Raw genomic sequence first — 19,642 nt, forward strand, 5'->3', positions numbered from 1 at the left:
TACCCATACCATCCCCGCCCACCCATGATGGGGTCACCACTCCCCCTACAGGCAAAGCTAAACTTTTTCCACTGTGCATATAAGGACACCTGCCACCTGCTTATACAGACAAGCTAATTATTGGCCTTGCTTCAACAGTGAGCCAATTAGCCCCAGCTGTTTCCACTGAAAGCTTATACAGTGCAGCAGTTAAAAAGAATTCTTGAGTTTTTGCTAATTACCAACTTTGCAGCCTAGATTAAACTAGAAAGTAGTTTAATCTCTCTGGTCCTAATCAGAAAAATGAAGGCAATAATAGTACTTACCTCATCAGATTCTTGTGAGCATGAAATAAATGATCCATGTGAAGCACTGGAACAAAACCTGGGATAGACGTATTCAATAATTGTGAGCTGTTTCATAATGATCATTCCCACATCACATAATTTAAAAATAGCTACATAAATATTCTAATTTTCCTACACACAGTTCCCCTACTAGTGAATTCACTGGAAGATTTCTAATAATTTCTATTATAAGCTTTATTAAAAAAAAAAGATCCCATTACTTCTAAGTGATACATCCGGAAATAATTAGGTAATCCTCAATAGGAAAGAAAGCCAATTTTTATTTTTAGCCACTGGTATGCATTATAACATCAGTTTGAAAGAAACGTCTCAATGTCCTTTCTTTTGCTACCATCCTCCCTTTCCAAATGTTTGCTCAGTTACACGTAACCTGCAGGGCAAGAACTATGTTCCCTTTATAACAGCCGTCTTTTATATACACCTACGCAGGCCTCATCACTACCAGAAGAAATTGTACTTAATAATCACACATCTGTATGATTTCTATACACTCTCATTTAGTCCTCACAACTATGTGATATGAAAGATAGTACCTTGATATTTACAGTTGAGAGAATTGAGAGGCAGGGCTTAAGTACCTTGCTCAAGGCGATGAGCAGTGGAATCAGGATTCAAATCATGGTCTGGTTTCCTCCAACTTTATGCTGTTTTCACTGCATCGTGCATCCTGGTGTCACTATAACTTGAGCCGAAGCTGGAAACAGATGAGAATTGGTTATGAGGAGAGTGACTGTTTATCCCTTTTATGTATATACAGTTTACAATGAGTTTTAGCAGAACACTATTGCTTACTATTGTTTTAGTCAGCTATAACTTGATGTATCTGTGCCTATATAAGTAGGTTAATCTTCAAACATTGACTATTATTAGAAGCATAAAAACACCTACATAGAAGAATATGCAATTTTCTGTTTGGTCTGCCTGAGTCCCAGTCCATAGTGATAATTCATGAGCAATCGTGGCAATATGCTCTGGGCAATGATTGCTCTAAGTTGGTCATACTACCTAATTCCAGGTAATCTGTTGCAAGAGCCATGAGAAATGCTTGTTTCCTTGATTTAAACAAACTACTACATGAGGTGAAAATCTTATGCCCTGCCACGATCCTTCCTGTTTGAGATGCTTCAATTATGTTGTCATGCTTGCCAACATGACAGGCATACTCCTAGCTCTGGATCAGCAGATAGGCAAGGCCAATCTACAGAGGATGACCGAGCAGAAAAAGAAGATCCTAAATCCATGTCACTGAGCTGTTGAAAAATTCCTGGGGCCTGCTTCCTCTAATTGCTAGATAAGCAATAAATGTTGTTCCTGTGCACTACTGATGGGAATATAGATTGATGCTGCTACTAAAGAAAATGGTATGGCAGTTAGTCAAAAATTAAAAATAGAATTACCATATGACCCAGCAATCCCACTCCTGGGTATGTAGCCAAAGGAAGCGAAATCACTATGTCAAAGAGACATCTGCACCCCATGTTCACTGCAGCATTATTCATAACAGCAAAGATATGGAAACAACCTAAGTGTCTATCAACAGATGAATAAAGAAAATGTGAACATATATATACATATATGCATATACCCAAACCATTTATATACATGCATACACACACACAGAAAGGAACCTTTTACTCAGTCATTAAAAAAAAAAAAGGAAATCCTGCCTTTTGTGACAATATGGATGGACCTTGAGGACATTAGGCTAAGCAAAATTAAGACAAATGCTACATGTTCTCACTTATATATGGAATCTAAAAATGCCAAACTCATGGAAATAGAGAATAGAATGGTGGTTATCGGGGGCTGAAATGTGGGAGAAATGAGATGCTAGAAGACGATGTCTGAGGAATCTAATATACAGCAGGGCGACTGTAGTTATGCTGTATTAGATACTTGAAAGTTGCTAAGAGCGTAGATCTGACATGTTATCACCACACACACAGAATTATGTGAGGTGATGGAACTATTAACTAACCTCATTGTAATCTTTTTGCAATGTATACATCAAATCATCACGCTTAATACCTTAATCTTATATATGTTATATATCAATTATATATCAATAAAGCTGCAAAAAATTAAATGTCTGCTGGTTTAAGTCACTGTTAGGCTGCTGACTTGCTGCTGAAAGCACTCCTGATGGAAGGGAGTCTCCACGAGCAACTCCGGCTCCTCCCAGGATCTACTTTCACTTACCAAATGTTGCCTTTTTGCTCAACTGTCACATGCCCTGCATTGACATGTTGGTTGAACTTTAAAACACTCTGGAACCTATAGCGTAGACCAAATAAGAGACTCCAATTAAATTTTCTTTTTCCTGGGTTCCACTTTTTTCTCCATAATATGGATGAGGATTTCATCTTAAAATTTGGAGAAAGCTTATTTTTTGGATTTGCAAATTTATCATGGTGGTGAGGCTACCACTTTTAACAAAGTATTGCCCATTTAACTGTTTAACTTCACTTGGCAATACTAACACCAAAAGGTTCCATTTGTCTTGTGCTAGGTACTCTAATCAGTAGTATATGATCTGTTTATAATCATTGGCTCTACTCAATAGGAATATATTGAAATAACTATGACTATAAAACAATTGCTGTCAATGTTGAAGAAAAGCTATATAACATAAAGTAATAACTTAAGAAAATATATTGCTATTAGGAATCAATTAGATACCACAAGAGGATAGAAGAGGGAAGGATGCAATACAAATGTACTTAAATATGATAAATTAATATTTTCTAAGAATTTGAAGGCAATCAACTGTGGAGCTAAACAGAGGAATCAAAAAGAGAATCTATTAAATGTAATGACAGAAACAAGTCCAATGGATCTCTTATTACAGATTTGATTGGCATTAACTCATGTATTATTAAAAGATAACTTTTCACTATCAAAAACTGAAACTATGTATTTCTAGAAGAGAAAGATTTAAAGCAAAAGAACTGGCAGGAATAAGGCAGACAGATGCAAATAAAAAGAAAGCAGAGGACACAATAATGATACCAATGTTGCATTCGTTATTCATAAATTGGTTCAAAAAGTTATTCTTTAGTAATCAATGGTATAAGCCACAACAGGAAGAGTAATGAATACCTACAGCACAAATGAGGAATGTAATCAACAAAGCCTCATTACTTCATAATCTTTAAAACACTTCTTTTAGACCTTAAAAAAAAATGGTTATAGGAAGTCCGAATACCATAATTCCTCAGACTGATTTTACAGCCATGGAAAGCTTTGTGCAGAAATTCTGGTCAAGATGGAGGAGTATATAAACACTGTGCTCACCTACTCCCATGACCACATCAAAATTACAACTAAATTGCAGAACAATCATCATTGAGAACCACCTGAAGACTAGCTAAACTGAGTCCTATGACTAAGGATATAATGCAGCAGCCATGTCAAGACTGGTAGGAGAGGTGGAGATGCTCAATAAGCAGGTCCCACGCACGTGGTGTGGCAATGTTAAGAATTGGGAGGGATATCTTGGCTTTGGAGGTCCCCTTTAAGAAGGGAGGGGTCACAGTCCCACACTGGGCTCCCCAGCTTGGGGCACCAGTTCTGAGAAGTCCCAATACATCTGCCTGTGAAAACCAGGGATTTCACCTGAGTGAGATAGAGGGCTGCTGGAGACAGAGGTGCTCCTCTTGACAGGCCTACACTTGAACTTGCATACAAACTTATTGGCTCTAAGTTCCAGGGTGGGGCAGTAGCTTGAATAGCACCAGGGACATAAGGGGAGTAACTAAATTGACTAGCTTCAGAACAAGGGCTGAAGGGACAGGGGTCAGGGCAGCTCTCTGTCAGTTCAGAAGTACTTTTGTTAAGCACTTCTACCCGGCAGACCCAACATAGGCGGGTACCAAATCTGTACTCTCCACTGACCTGGCTGACATTGTTGTCATCATTCTGGGGATTCCCTGATATCCTGCCCCACCCAATTCACTCAATCTACCTGAGTCATTTCCAGCAGCTTTTCCACACAGAGTGGCTTATCTCGGCTTATGCTGCAGACTTTCTTAAAATCTCGCAATGGTCTACTAACCTCAAACAGACAGCAGCTGGCCTTGGTGCACCCTGCACCTTTCGCTATGTAGCCCAAGCCTGGTGCAAGTGGCAACCAGCCTCAACCTGTATTGTAACTCCCATCAGGAGGTCCACCACTTGGCATAAGTGGTGGGCAGTCTTGGCTTGGAATGTAGCTTCAATTAAACAGCCTAAAGTCTGACACAAAGACTGGCTGTCCTAAGCTCACATTATGGTGCCTATCAAAGGGTATCGAGCCTGGCACAAGTGGCATCTGGCCTTGGTTCCCAGCATAGCCTTTCCCAACTGCCTCCAAGTATAGCAAAAGTGACAACCAACCACAGATCACTTTCTAGCTCTGACCAGGTGGCCCCAAGCCCAGCAGTGGCTTTACCTTGGCCTGTACCAGAGTTCATCTAAGAGGCTCCAGAACCAACACTCCTGGTTGCCAGCTTCAGACCACACAAGAGTACCACCCAACCAGCTCCACGAATGATATACTGAAAGGTGGACTCGGCTGGCACCAGAGCCCCATGAAAGTGACTCCCATTCCATGGGGTCAGCTCATCTGCTGTAGTCAAAGCCAGCTCTCACAACCAGTTAGCCTGAGGGTTAACCTCATGCACTGATGTGCTACCAGCAATCAAGGCTCAACTACAACAGTAGAGCATATGCAACCCCATACAAGAAACACCCCTGGAGCATCTGGCTTAGATGACCAGGGAGACTGTGCCACTGGGCCCCATAGGACACTTACCACATAAGGCCTCTCTGCCAAGATTGGAAGATTTAGCAGATCTACAAATAAAAAAAACAAATAAAAACAAAAACAGCAACAAAAATCCCACAGGGAGTCAGCCAAAATGAGGAGACAAAGAAATATGTCTCAAATGAAAGAATAGGACAAAACTCCAGGAAAAGACCTAAACAAAATGGAGACAAGCATTCTACCAGATACAGAGTTCAAAATTGATGATAAGGATGCTCAATGAACTTAGAGGAAGAATGTATGAACTTAGGATTTAACAAAGAGACAGAAAACAGAAAAGGATATAGAAAACAAAGAATCAGAAACGAAAATACAATAACTAAAATGAAAAATACCTTAGATAGTATCAACACAAAATGAGATGAAGCAGGGGATCAATTTAGCAATCTGGAACAAGGTAGCAGAACGCATCCAATAAGAACAGCAAAAAAGAAAAGAGAATTTTGAAAATGAGGTATTTTAAAGGATCTCTGGGACATCAAACATACCAATATTCACATCATAGGGGTGCCAGAAGGAGGAGGGAGAGCAAGAAATTAAAAACCTATTTGAGGAAATAATGAAAACTCCCATAACCTGATGAAGGTTCTAGAAATACAAGTCCAGGAAGCATAGAGTCTTGAACAAGATGAACCTAAAGAGGCCCACACCAAGACACATCATAATGAAAAGGACAAAAGGTTCAAGACAAAAAGAGAATCTTAAAAGTACTGAGAAAAGCAGTTAGTTACATACCAGGGAGCTCCCAGAAGACTTAGCTGATTTCTCAACAAAATCTTTGCAGGCCAGAAGGGATTGACACAAAATATTCAAAGTGATAGAAAGAAGAACTACAACCAAAATTACTCTATCCAGCTATCATTTAGATTCAAAGGAGAGATAAAGAGCTTCCAAGACTAGAGAAAGCTAAAGGAGTTCATCACTACTAAACCAGTATCATAAGAAATGTTAAATGAACTTCTTTAAGAAGATAAAAAATATGACTAAGGAAATATAGGAAAGGAAAAAATTATCACTGATAAATGCAGACACAGTAAAAGCAGTAGATCAACGAACTATAAAGCTCGAACAAAGATTAAAAGGCAAAAGTAGGAAGATCATGTGTAATTACAATAAATTAAGGGATACACACACACACAAATAAAAAGAAAAAAAATGACAACAGCATAAACATTGTGGGCATGAGTAAAACTTGCAGTGATTTTAGAATGCGTTTGAACTTAAGGGACCGTCAACTTAAAATATGGCAATGACTACATACCTATCAATGATTACTTTAAGTGCAAATGGACTAAGTGCTTCAATCAAAAGATATAAAGTGGCCGAGTGGATTAAAAAAACAAGGCCCATACATATGCTGCCTACGAGAGACATACTTCAGATCAAAAGACACACTTAGACTAAAAGTGATAGAAAAAGACATTTCATGGAAATGAAATGAAAAATAAAAAGTTGGGATAGCAATACGTATATCAGACAAAATAGACTTTAAAACAAAGGTTATAACAAGAGACAAAAAAGAACATTTCATAAAGGGATCAATCCAATGAGAGGATGTAACTCTTGTAAATGTTTACACACCTAACACAGGAGCACCTAAATACATAAAGAAATACTTATAGACATTGAAGGAGAGATCAGCAGTAATACAGGGATAGTAGGAGATTTTAACAACCCATTGACATCAATGGATAGATTGTGTAGACAGAAAATCGATAAGGAAACAGTGACCTTAAATGATACCTTAGATGGACTTAGTGATATCTTTAGGACATTTCACCCAAAAGCATCAAAATATACATTCTTTTCAAGCGCACCTGAAACATTTTCCTGGACAGACTACACGTTAGGCCACAAAACAAGTCTTGATAAATTTAAGAAGACTGAGATCATATCAAACATCTTCTCCAATCATGATGTAATGAAACTAGAAATCAATTACAAGCAGAAAATTGAAAAACACACAAATACATGGAGGGCAGATAACATGCTACTGAATAAATTGGTTACAATGGGACTAAGGAAGAAATCAAAAGATACCTTGAACCTAATGAAATTGAAACCACACTGACCCCAAATCTATGGGAGAGAGCCAAAGCAGATCTAAGATGGAAATTTATAGCAATACAGGCCTACCCTAGAAACAAGAAAAATCTCAAAAAATCTAACCTTACACCTAAAGGAACTAGTAAAAGAACAAAAATTCCCAAAGTAAGTAGAAGAAATAATAAAGGTCAGAGTGGAAATAAAAGAATTAGTTTAAAAAAACAACAGAAAAGACAAATGAAACCAAAATCTGGTTCTTTGAAAAGATACACAAAACTAAGTCTTTAGCCAGACTCATCAAGAAAAACAGAGCCAAATAAAAATATCAGAAATGAAAGAGAAGTGACAACCGACACTAAAGAAATACAAAGGATTATAAGAAAATACTACAAACAATTATATGCCAACAAATTGAGCAACCTGGAAGAAATGGATACATTCCTAGAAACATACAATCATTCTAACACTGAATCAGGTAGAAATGGAAAATATGAACAGACCAATAGCTACTAATAAAATCAAATCAGTAATCAAAAAGCTAACAAACAAAAGTTCTGGACTGCATAGCTCACAGGTGAATTTTACCAAAGAATACCTATGCTTCTCAAACTACTTAAAGAAGAGGAGGGAAGGCTCCCAAACTCATTTCATGAGGCCAGCATGAACTGATACCAAAATAAGAAAGAAATTGTGAAAAAAATTATAAGCCAATATCCTTAAAAGAACATAGATGCAATAATTATCAAAAAATACTAACAAACCGAATTCAGCAATACATTAAAAAGATCATACACCATGATTAAGCAAGATTTATTCCTAGAATGAAAGGCTGGTTCAATATCAGCAAATCAATCAATGTGGTACAGCACATAAACAAAACGAAGACTAAAAGCCATATGATCATCTCAATAGATAGAGAAAAAGCATCTGGAAAAATCTAACATCCATTTATGACAAACGCTGTCAAAAAACTGGCTATAGAGAGAATATACTTAATGTAATAAAGGCTGTATATGATAGTCCTACAGCTAACATCATACTCAACAATGGAAAGCTGAAAGCTTTTTCTCTAACATTAGGAACAAGACAAAGATGCCCACTGTCACCACTCTTATTCTATATACAAGCCATTCCTCAGAGATACTGAAGAATTGGTTCCAGATGACCATGATAAAGCAACTATCACAATAAAGTGAGTTGTAATCTTTTTGCTGGTGGAGGGTCTTGCCTTGATTTCGTACAAAATGCAACACTTGTGAAGTGCAATAAAGCCAGGAGAAATAAAATGAAGTATGTCTGTAGTATTGGAAGTCCTAGCCAAAGTAATCAGACAAGAAAACAAAAGATATCCAAACTAGAAAGAAAGAAGTAAAACTGTCAGTATTAACAGATGGCATGATACTTTACATAGAGAACTCTAAAGATTCTACAAAAAAACTATTAAATTAATTCAGTAAAGTTGCAAATGCAAAATTAATATTTAGAAATCAGTTGCATTTCTATACAGTAATAAACTCACAAAGAGAAATTAAGTAAACAATCTTATTTTTCAATTGTATCAAAAAAAAAAAATGCCTAGGAATAAATTTAGCCTTGGAGGTAAAAAAAACCTGTACTTGGAAAACAATAAGACATTGAAGAAAGAAATTGAAAACAATATAAATAAATGGAAGTATTTACCATGTTAATGGACAGGGAGAATTAACATCATTAAAATGTCCGTACTATCCAAAGCAATCTACAGATTCAATGTAATCCCTATCAAAATACCAATGACATTTTTCACTGAACTAGAACAAAAAATAATATCCTAAAATTTATATGGAACCACAAAGACCCTCACATAGCCACAGCAATCTTGAAAAAGAAGAATAAAGTTGACAGTATCATACTACCTTCAAAACGGCATGGTGCTGGCATAAAAACAGAAAGATCAATGGAACAGAATAGAGTCCAGAAATAAACCCATGCCAATATAGTCAAATAATCCATGACAAAGGGAAGCAAGAATATACAAGGAGACAGTCTCTTCAATAAATGGTGTTGAAGAAACAGCACAGATAACATGCAAAAAAATGAAACTTTCTTACATCATCTACCAGAAAAACCTCAAAATGGATTAAAGACTTAAAATGTAAGTCCTGAAATTATAAAAACTCCTTGGAGAAAACACAGTCTGTAAATTCTTTGACATTGCTCTTGGCAATATTTTTTTGATACGTCTCCTCAAACAAGGGAGACAAAAGAAAAAATAAACAAATGGGACTACATTAAACTAAAAGGTTTCTGCACAGTGAAGGAAACCATCAACAAAATGAAAAGACAACCTAGTGAATGGCAGAAAATATTCAGCAATGATATGTCAGCAAAAGGGTTACTATCCAAAATATAAAAAGAATTCATACAACTTAACATCAAAAAAATGGACACAGACAATAGTTTAGTGATTACCAGAGGAAAGTGGGAGAGAAGGGAGATAGACTGGTTCAAATATAAGGTGATGGAAGGAAATTGAACTTCGGGTAGTGAACACAATGCAATACACATGTGACATATTATTGAATTGTACACTGGAAACCTATATGATTAACCAATATCACACTAATACATTAAAAATACAATTTGATTAAAAAATGAGCAGAGGACCTGATTAGACATTTCTCCAAAAAGGACATACACATGGCCAATAGACATATGAAAAAGTGCTCAACATCACTAATTATCAGGGAAATATAAATTAAAACCACAATGAGATATCACCTCACACCTGTCAGAATGGTTATTGTTAATAAATAAATGGCAAGTGTTGGCGAGGATGTGGAGGAGAGAACTCTCATGCACTATTGTAAACTGGTGGTGCAGCCTCTATGGAAAATGGTATGGAGGTTCCTCAAAAAACTAAAAATAGAACTAGCATATGATCCAGGAACTACACTTGATTATTTATCTGAAGAACTCCAAAACACTAATTCAAAAAGATATATGCACCCCTATCTCCACTGCAACATTATTTAAAATAGCCAAGATATGGAAGCAAATTAAATGTCCATTGATAAACAAATGGAGAAGAAAGATGTGGTGTATACAATGGAATATTACTTGACCACAAAAAAAGAATGACATCTTGCCATTTGCAGCAATACAGATGGACCTAGAGGATGATATGTTAAGTGAAATAAGTCAAAGACAAATACCATATGATTTCACTTATATGTGGAATCTAAAAAACAAATGAACAAACAAAACGAGAACAAACAAAACAAAAACAAACATATACAGAGAACAAATTGATGGTTTCCAGATGTGTAGGGAGTTAGGGGGAGGGGTGAAAAAGGTGGAAGGTTTAAGCAGCAGAAAATGGCAGTTATGAATACAGTCATGGGGATGTAAAGTACAGAAGAGGACTATTTCCTAGTCAATAATATTGTAAGACTGTAAGATGTCAGGTGGGTATTAGGCTTATCTGGGTCTTTGCTTTGCAAGTTACATAACTGTCTAATCATGATGTTGTACATCTGAAACTAATATAATATTGTATATTATCTGTAGTTGAAAAGAAGCTTTTTTCTGTGAACTGATTGCACCTTCTATTCAAGAGCCCTGCTGAGCATTTACCAAACACCATCCTAATGTAGACCATAAGAAAATCCTCATTAAATCCAGAATTATTTAAATACTTTAAATTATATTTCATGACCACAATAAAACTAAGAAGAATAACAAATAGAAACAAACAAATATATCCCCTAGAAAAGGTAAAAATTTTTAAAATTACTCTGGTCATTGAGAAATAAAAATAAAATTGCAGATATTCAGAAGATAACAATAACTATCAGAATCTATGGAATATGACTAAAATTGAGCTCAGGCAAATTTGTTGCCTTAAAAGCTTTTCTAAGGAAAAAAAATAAAAATAAACATTGGCTCAAGCAACTCAGGAAAGAATAACATGAGTGGTATTTTGGCTAGGTTATAATATACACTGAATTTTCCAGGAATGCACTACCATGTAAATCAAAGGAAAATTGTACTTCATTTTTTTTCAGAATGTTACCAAAAGTTTTAACCACTTTGGAACATCAAGTCACTAATGGCAATCCCACTTGTGGCACCCGAGTCCCAGCATGGCACATCACACCCTTGCTGTGGCACGTGCAGTGGCTGTACACATTTGATAACTGTGATCTTTAGAATGTGCTCCTTGAGGATTTACATATCGGAAACGTATTCTTTTATTTTCAATTGTTTCCCTTTAATTTCTCCCTCACATTACAATGTATAGTGGGGTTTCTTCTTAATAATACAGATTACATACACTATTTATGGATTACCTTTCAGAACAGCAAAAGGGATGTATGTCAATATCTCTTTTGGAAAGGGACCACTGAGTTTCATGGGATTGATCATTGCTGTTTCTGATGCATGGTCATTTAAATCTTACCTATTCTGCAACGTTCGAGTCTCACTGCTCATCCAGTTTTAATATTATATGTTGACATGATTTGTAACTGAGCATGAGACACCGCTGCTATGAACAGGCTACTGAAGAAAATATCTTTAAAGTTGAAAATATTTTCAAAAAGTTTCTAATAGGATTGAGTAAAATAATGGGCATTACTTCAGACCTAAATATTAAATTAAAAGATCAAGCTGATAAACTCTCCCAACAGGAAATTTTTAAAGGATAAGGAGTGAAAATGAGAAAATGTTGAGATGTGGAAAGTAGATCCAAGAGAACATGGACCCAAGAGATCCAGTTATCTACCTAGTATAATTTCCCATTAGGAGAAAATTAAGCTAAAGACGTGAAATAAACAATAAATTTACCTAACTGGAAGATATGTCTTTAAATGAAAAGATCCAGATACTTGTTTCCTAAGTTTGTGAACTCCACCAATAGAGAATCTCATAACTTGAGGATGGGGGACGGGGCAGGAAGGAGGAAGGTTGGGATTGGGAGATGTATTACCTACAAAAATATGAAAAATCTACTGGGCAGCAAATGTTTAATCTGCAAGAGGGTATCAGACAACAAAGGACACAAGTACTATGGGGAAAATGAGTATGAGCCCAGAGTTCTATCACCAGCCAAACAATCATGCAAGAGTGACAATAAAAGAGACTCATTTAGACATTTTTACCACACCTGTATTATTCCTAGAAAAAAAAAAAGGCTCAAAGTGCACTCTAGCAATGTAAATGAGTTCATCAAAGAGGAAGGCATGAATAAAACCAATAGTGGCAATTAAAAAGATCAGCACAACTTACAGACAATGCTAAATAAAAAGGATCTGGGTTCAAATCAACGCTCTAACACGTCTTAGCTTTGTTACTTCATTTAAGTTGTCTGTACTCCATGATGGACCTTCATTTCTTTATCTATAGAACAGAATAACAACATGAACACAAGAGAGTTCGCTGAGATGCTCTACACAAAGCCCTTAGCACAGTCTTTGCGTCTGGTAAATGTTCAATAGTTACTACCTGTTAGGATATAGATGGTGGGCTTCAAATTGCTAAAACATTTTTGGAGGGCAATTTTGCATTTCTTTCAAAATTTAAAGTACACATGTCTCTACAACAGTTTCATTTGCACACTCCTATTTGTTCAGAAATGTTAATTGCAGTAAAATTTATTATGGAAAAAATGATAACCTTACTATCATCACTGGTATAACATAATTTTGACAACTATGCCACAATTTTAAAATCTGAAATGGTTCTTTTTGTATTATTTTATTATGAACATATAACTGTGCATATAATAATGTACATATAATGCCTATATATTGACCCGGATGCTAGATTCTTCTGTGTAAAGATACACACACACATAATGGTGTGAAGGGTACAAACCAACAGTTAATGGAAGTGTGCCTGAGGAGTGTAAAGGTACTGAAGGGGAGAGGTCTCACTTTTTAGTACATACCTTTCCATATCATTTGAATATATATGTTTTATTTTAGTATGTTCTGTTTTTGTAATCCAATTTTTAAAAAATAAATGCCTCACAAACATCACAGCTCACCTTTGGTTACAATATATACTACAAGTTCTTTACTTAGTAGAAAGTGTGTCTTGGTGTAGACTCTAGTGTGTGAGGCATGCTAGATTCACCTGTTTGGCCGCAGAAGTGTGTGAGGTTAATCTGTGCCCCACTGTCGGGTCCTGATCAGTTATGAACATTAATGTTTGAACATATGAACGTATGTTCTCCCAGCTCCTTTTACTTTATTCCTTGTATTCTGTCGACTAAGGCAACGTTCAAGTTTCCATCTTTTTTCCATCTTTGTTCTTTTCTACAGGTTTTCCCTGGACGGTCTCATTCACCCCTATGGCTACACCTACTGGGAGGTAGGACTAACACTAGCATTTGTTTGGCGCATATTTTGCTTTAGGAACTTTTAAGTTTCCTCATCATTCACTGCTCACAACAGTATGAAAGAAAGTGATATCCTTGTTTACAAATAAGGAAAGTGGAGATGTATAGAACCCAAGTAACTTGCCCAAGGTCATGCAGCCAGTATATGATAGATATGAAATTTAAACTCAGAGTTGTCTGGTTCTAAAACCATGTTTTATTATCCTTTAAATCATAGCGTCTCCTAAATCACACTGACTGTAATTATCTGTTGATATGGTCAGGGGCGATACCTATTCTCTCTGTGCCTCAGCCTCTTCATAATGCCCACCTTGCTAGGATTGTTATGAGTATTAATCCTGAGTTACTATTTGTGATAATGCTCAGAAAGAACGGTGCTTATAGTGAGTGCTATATAGGTGTCTGGGTTTCATTTTTTTCTTGAATTCTAAATCCTCATTTCCAACTGAATCACATTTCCTTGATTAATTCTCATATGTCAAAGTGGTCACCAGCACCTGCTGGTTCTATGTCAAAGACATCTTTTAGCCCACTACTGCTATCTTAGCATCTTTTGATGGACTGATTCCAGCATCCCTCAACTGGCCCCTCTTCTGTACCCTGGCCCTACTGGGATTTCATCCTCAATATTTCCTGCTTGAGGGATTTTTCTAAAACATAAATTTGATTATGACACTTCTGTTTAAATCTTTTCAATGTCTTAAACTTTATAATAAAAAATATGTAAAATATTTGACCAGACATTTCACAAAAGAAAATAGACAAATGGCCAAAAAGTACATCAAAAGATGCTCAACATTAGTCAACAAGGAAATGCAAACTGAAACCACAATGAGACACCAACTCATTGGCTGAAATGAAAAAGACTGACCATGCCAGGTAATGGCAAGGATGTGGAGCAAGTGGAGAATTCATACCTTGCTGGATGGAAGGAAAAATGGTGCAGCCACTTTGGAAAACAATTGTTCAGTTTCTTAGTTAAACATACAACTATCATATAATGTAGACATTCCACACCTAGATGTTCACTAAAGAGAAATGAAAACCATGTGTTTGCATAAAGCTTTGTACACAAAAGCCTACGTCAGCGTTATTTGTAAAGGCCCCAAACTGTAAACAACCTAAATGTCCTCAACAGGCAAAAGGATAAATTATGTATTTCTATTACAACAGAACTCCACAATAAAAAGAATAAACTAATGAAACATGCAACATTACAGATAAACCTCAAAATCATTATGCTGAGGCAGAGAAGCCAGACAAGAAAAGAGAATATACATGGTTTCACTTACAGAAAAGTTTAGAAAATTCAGTCATTTATAATGGTAGAAAGCAGATCAGTAATTGCTGGGATGGGATGAGAAGAGAGAGATTCGACGGGGTCCCGAGGAAACTTTTGGGGAAAATAAATTTGTTATTTTATTGATGGTAATGACTTCACAGGTGTACACATCTGTCAGAACTGATCAGATTACACACTTTATTATGCAGTTTCTCATCCTTAAATTTTACCTTAGTAAAGTTGTAAAAAAAAAATGAGACAAATTTGGGGGGGGGGGTGAAAAGGGGGACCACACACGTAGAGAATTGGCTCTCCAGGCATCTACATCACAAAACAACCGAACCCTGGTATAAAAAGCCTTTTATGATGCAGTCTCTGGCTGGCTTTGGCCCTCATTTCCATCCTTGGAGGTGTCTAGTACCTGTACATAGTTCTCTTAGCTCTGGTCAGACTGTATTGTAGTTATTTGCCCTGAAGGCTGTCTGCCCCCTGCCTCCCTGTCTGCAGGATGAATGCAGAAAAGGTTTGGTTATACCGGGTTCTTCTCTCCCCGCTGCAATGCCTAGCATCTCAATAATTTGTGGGAAGGTGGGCAGAATGGTGGAAATTTATTTAACTAGACAATTTGGTAGTCTCTGGAAGTGTCACCCTGTGTAGTTGATATTTCATATTTATGAATAGGTTTTTGAGGAAGAAGGAAAATTACCTTGTAACGTTGCACAGTGAGGTCTTCGGCAGGCAGAAATATGCAACGCTGTTATTCAGCAGACTGCTATTTCCTGCCACAGGTAGAAATACCTACTGTAATGAAAACTTGGGGCCAGGTTCTCTCAAGAATTAGAGAATGAAAATCTGGCCCCTCATTTTATAACCCACTGAGTTACAGAATATTCTTTGGAACTTTCAGATAGCTAAGTATTTTTAGAAAGTATAATTCCTTATCCTCATATTCCCTAAAGATCAGTTCCTTTTAAACTTATTCCACCAATACTTATATACCCCCCCCCCCCAAAAAAAAAATAATAATACTGCTGGGGCTTAGCTGGCAAGAAACATTCTTATACACAAAGAATTACTTAGTTGAGATTTTTTTTCTCTTAAACTATTTACCTCATGTATCTGCACTTGAACTCACCTTCCCCCTGAAAGTCCTCTACCTTCTGTATTCTCAGCCTTAGTTAATAGATCCACTGTTCTGGCAGTGTGTCCAGCTAGAACTCTCCCGGTCCACCCTCCCTTCTCCCTATCTTCACAGTGGCAGGCAGACTTCTGAGGTGACCCCCTAGTGTACTAGTTGCTCCAACACTAATCTAGGTGCTGTTATACTGGTATTCTGCAGATGCACTCAAGGTTCCAAATCAGCTGACTCTAAGAAAAGGAGATTACCCTGGTCTCAGCACATATGCAGTGTGAGGAGGACTCGAAATGAGGGAAATTCTCTGTTGCTGGCTTTAAAGATGGAAGGGACCACGAGGCAAAGAATGCAAGTGGCCTCTAAAAGCTGAAAGCAGTCCCTGGCCAGACGGCAAGAAAGCTAGGGCCTCAGTCCTACAACTACAGAACTGAATTCTGCCAACAACCACATGAGCTTGGAAATGGACCCTGAGCTCCAAATGGGATGAGCTGTAAGCCCTGCTGATACCCTGCCTCTGGCCTTGTGAAATCCTGAGCAGAGAACTCAGCTAGAACTCTCCCAGTCCACCCTCCCTTCTCCCTATCTTCATACCCAAACTTCTGAAACTTCTGATCTACAGAACTGTGAGCTAAAACTGTGTAGTTTAAAACTGTTAAATCTATAGTAATGTGTTACACAGGAACAGAACACTTGTATGTTCAGCCCTAACATTCAGCCGCTGAATCCTATCGGAAATCTCTTAGCTCCCTCCTTCCTACCCTCTCTTGTTACAAAAAAAAAAAAAAAAAAAAATTTAATGTGATAAGAACACTTAAGTTCTACCCTTAACGAATTTTAAGTGTACAATACAATGTTGTTATCTCTATCAATACGTACAATGTTGTACAACAGGTCTCTAAATTTGTTCATCTTGCAAAATCCATTGATTTTAAACCCACTGATTAGTGACTACGCATTTCCCCTTCCCTCTAAACCCCCGCAACCACCATTCTATTCTTTGCTTCTATGAGTCTATTTTATATACCTCATAAAAGTGGAATGATGCAGTATTTGTCCTTCTGTGACTGGCTTATTTCACTTAGCATACCGTTCACAAAATTCACCCCTGTTGTCACATATTGCAGGATCTCCTTTTTTAAGGCTGAATAATATTCCATCCTATGTATATACCATATTTTTAAAAAATCCATTCTTCCATCAATGGACATTTAGGTTGTTTCCACATCCCAGCTATGGAGAACAGTGCTGCAATGAACATGGGAGTGCAAATGCCTCTTTGAGATCCTGATTTCAATTTTTTTGGATAATCAGGAGTGGGGTTGCTGGGTCATATGGTAGCTCGTTTTAATTTTTCAAGAAGCCTGCATACTGTCTCCCATAGTGGTTGCACCATTTTTGCATTCCCAGCAACAGGGCACAAGGGCTTTGATTTCTCTGCATCCTCCACATCTGTTAACATCTGTTGTCTCTTTCGTTTTTTTGATAACAGCTATCCTAACAGGTATTGAGGAACACCTCCTTGTTTTGATTTACATTTAGTGACAGTGAGAATCTTTTCCTCTATCTGCTGATCATTTGTATCTCCATGGATAAATATCTATTCAAGTCCTGAGACCCTTTTTAATCAACTGTTTGTTTGTTATTGAGTTGTAGGAATTTAAGTATTTTAGAACTTAATCCCTTATCAGATATATAGTTTACAAATATTTTCTTCCATTCCATCATTCTGTAGGTTGCCTTTCCACTCTATTGCTTCTTTCGCTGTGCTTTTTAGTTTGACGTAATTCCACTTGCCTCCTTTTTGCTTTTGTTGCCTGTGATTTTGATGTCATCCAAGAAATCACTGCCAAGACCAACATCATGAAGCTTTCTCCCCTATGCTTTTTTTCCTGGAGTTTTATAGTTTCAGGTCTTACATTTAAATCTGTAATCCATTTTGAGGTGATTTTGTGTATGGTATCAGATAAGGCTCCAATTTTTTTCTTTTTTTTTTCTTTTCCTTTTTTTTTTTTTTTTTGCATGTACATATCCAGTTTTTCCAACCCTATTTGTCAAAGAGACAATCCTTTCCCTACTCTGTATTTTTGGCACACTTGTTGAAGATCAGTTGACTATATCTGGATTTATTTCTGGGCTCTATATTCTGTTCTATTGATCTATATGTCTATCTTCATGTTAGTATTATGTTGTTTTAATTGTTGTAGCTTTGTAATATATTTTCAATTCAGAAAGTGTGATGCCTCTTTTTCCTCCAACATTCTTTTGTCTATTTGGGGTCTTTTGTGGCTCCATAAAAACTTAGGAATTTTTTTTTTTCTGTAAAGAAATACCATTTCAACAGAGGTTGCATTGAATCTATAGATCTCATTGGGTAATATGGACATTTTAACAATATTAAGTCCTCCAATCCCTAAACACAGGAAGTCTTTCCATTTATTGTGTTTTCTATCATCAATATTTCGTAGTTTATAGTGTGTAAGTCTTTTACTTTCTTAGTTAAGTGTATTCCTAAGTATTTTGTTATTTTGATGCAACTGTAAATTGTTTCCTAATTTCCTTTTCAGATAGTTCACTGTTAGTGTACAGAAATGCAATTGATTTTTGTATGTTGATATTGCACGATGCAACTTTATTGAATTCATTTATTAGTTCTAACAGGTTTTTTTTTGGGTGGAGTCTTTAGATTTCCTATAGATAAGATAACATCATCTGCAAACAGGGCAAATTTTACTTTTCTTTTTGATTTGGATGCCTTTTTGCTATCATCTAAATGTTTGTGTTCTCCCCTCCCCAAATTCATATGTTGAAATCCTAATGACCAAGGTAAATGGTATTAGCATGTGGGACCTTTATGAGGTGATTAGGTCATGAGGGTGTATGGTGGATGGGAATCTCATGGATGATATTAGGGCTCTTATAAAAGAGAACTCACAGAGCTTCCCCGTCCTTTCCTCTGTATGAGAATACAATGAGAAGTCTGCAGACCAGAAAAGGGTCCTCACTCAACCATGCCGGCACCCTGACCTTGGGGACTTCCAGCCTGCAGAGCTGTGAGCAATAACTTACTGCTGTTTATAAGCCATCCAGTCTATGGCATTTTGTTACAGCAGCCTGAATGGACTGAAACATTTTTTTGCCTAATCGTTCTGTCTAGGACTTCCAGTACTATGTTTAAGAGAAGTGGCAAGAGTGAGCATCCTTTTCTTCTTCCTGATCCTAATGGAAAAGCTTTCAGTTTTTCACTATTCAGCATGATCTCAGATATGGGTTTTTCATATATGTCTTTATATATACCAACAAACTGGATAATCTAGAAGAAATGAATAAATTCCTAAAAACATACAACCTACCAAGACTGAATCATGAACAGAACATTTGAATAGGCCTATCACTAACAAGAATATTGAATCAGTAATCAAAAATCTGCCAATAAAGAAAAGCCAGGACGAGATAGTTTCACTGATGAATTCTACCAAATATTTAAAGAGAAATTAATGTCAATCCTTCTCAAAATATTCCAAAAAACTGAAGAGAACACTTTCAGACTCACTTTATGAGGCCAGCATTACCTGCTAGCAATGCCAGACAAAGATACCACAAGAAAACTTAAGATAATATCCCTGTTGACGACAGATACAAAAATCGT

At 36.7% G+C, this 19,642-nt stretch overlaps 1 long non-coding RNA gene across 2 annotated transcripts in view; it reads right to left on the minus strand.

Annotated features, from left to right (window-relative positions):
* The window catches only part of LOC107518768, a 64,316-nt gene that overhangs the window by 29,411 nt on the left and 15,263 nt on the right, over positions 1 to 19,642 (minus strand). Inside the window, exons 3-4 of one of the 2 annotated variants that reach the window (XR_001598946.2) lie at positions 926 to 1,041; positions 306 to 363 (exon numbers count right to left, since the gene is read on the minus strand). This is a non-coding gene — a long non-coding RNA (uncharacterized LOC107518768). Of the gene's footprint in view, positions 1 to 239; positions 364 to 925; positions 1,042 to 19,642 lie in introns of those variants that run through there. The other variant, XR_001598945.2, reaches the window with a different exon arrangement.

The sequence above is a fragment of the Rousettus aegyptiacus genome, unplaced genomic scaffold (assembly GCF_014176215.1).
Source record: "Rousettus aegyptiacus isolate mRouAeg1 unplaced genomic scaffold, mRouAeg1.p scaffold_m13_p_10, whole genome shotgun sequence".
Classification (NCBI taxonomy): domain Eukaryota; kingdom Metazoa; phylum Chordata; class Mammalia; order Chiroptera; family Pteropodidae; genus Rousettus; species Rousettus aegyptiacus.